This window comes from Echinops telfairi, unplaced genomic scaffold (assembly GCF_000313985.2).
Source record: "Echinops telfairi isolate 266 unplaced genomic scaffold, ASM31398v2 ScPeMD7_1;HRSCAF=3_0, whole genome shotgun sequence".
Classification (NCBI taxonomy): Eukaryota; Metazoa; Chordata; class Mammalia; order Afrosoricida; family Tenrecidae; genus Echinops; species Echinops telfairi.
Genome location: NW_022103896.1, coordinates 56823178 through 56824349, shown reverse-complemented (window position 1 = coordinate 56824349; position 1172 = coordinate 56823178). Strand labels below are relative to the sequence as shown.

Below are 1172 nucleotides of genomic sequence, written 5' to 3'. Positions count from 1 at the left end.
CCCTGGATCCTTTGGATTTTGATTTCGGCCTTCTGCAGCAAATCATCACTTGTGATTCTTAGTGAATCCTCTTGTGATTTGAAGGTAACTTTTGTGCGCGTTCTCTTTCAAGTTATTTAAACACGCATGACACTTCTCTCTAGATCAGTAATTACTCAGCTTCTCCTCTGTGTACCGTGTAATTTATTTTCGGGTGATCAGCGTAGGTCATCTGCCCAGATATTGTAAGATCAGTTCCTTTACTACCTGATATTTCTTGTTGGACATGTAATAGATTTTTAGGATGATCTGGCCCCACCCTTATTGTTGTTTGCCATCAAGCCGATTTTGATTCACGATGAATCCATGTGGGTTTCAGAAAAGAAATGCCTCATGGGTTTTCAAGGCTGTGTGCCCTGTTGGAAACACATCACCAAACTTACTAGTGATTCACCTCAAGTCAGAGTTCGATCGTCAACTTTTCAGTTAGTAGTGGACCAGCTAACCACTTGTGCCCCACAGGGACTCCAGATATTAACTCTTTTTTTTTTTCCAGCAGAGAGACAAGGAGTGAGTGTCAGCGGATCCCTGAGCTGCTCTGCACCAGTTCCCAGGGCCTGTTGTGCCCCCTGGAAGAGACAGGCCACGGAGGCCTGCCCGAGGTCCTGAGGGCACCCTTTCTCTCTCTCCTCTTTATGAAAGTCACACCTGTTATGGCAGGTGTAACCATGCAGAACAGGGAGAGCCAAACTCTTTAATAACTTTTTTTCACTTTGTAGCATGCAATGTGATGAATACTGATTTTGCTATACTGTTAAGTCGCTTGATTCTCTGAATGTATGTTCTGCTTAATTCAGTTCAGTTTATAAGCCTACCACTTGTTATTTGGAGTTTGTTCTCATTTCTTACCATATATAAGCTTCAGATAATCTTCCATAGAATAGCATTTATGTATATTTCTATGGAAATAGCCTGTAGCTCTCCCAATAAGTTGGGATAGTTAGCTGTTTGTATCCAGAAGAGAATTTTTTGAACAATAAATAAATAAATAATATGGTGGGGAGAGAAATACTTCATTAATCAAATGAATAATGGTGTAAAAGAATGTCAAGAATTATTGTTGTACCTATGTCTCACAAGGCTATATTGTTTCCATTTGAACATAAATTGGTAATATACAGGTTATACTATAT

General features: G+C 39.8%; 1 non-coding gene across 1 annotated transcript; it reads right to left on the bottom strand.

Annotated features, from left to right (window-relative positions):
• Positions 1 to 594: 594 nt before the first annotated feature.
• LOC115868824 lies at positions 595 to 725 on the bottom strand. The gene has a single exon (XR_004045804.1). It is a non-coding gene; the product is annotated as a small nucleolar RNA SNORA64/SNORA10 family (small nucleolar RNA).
• Between the last annotated feature and the right edge of the window lie 447 nt (positions 726 to 1172).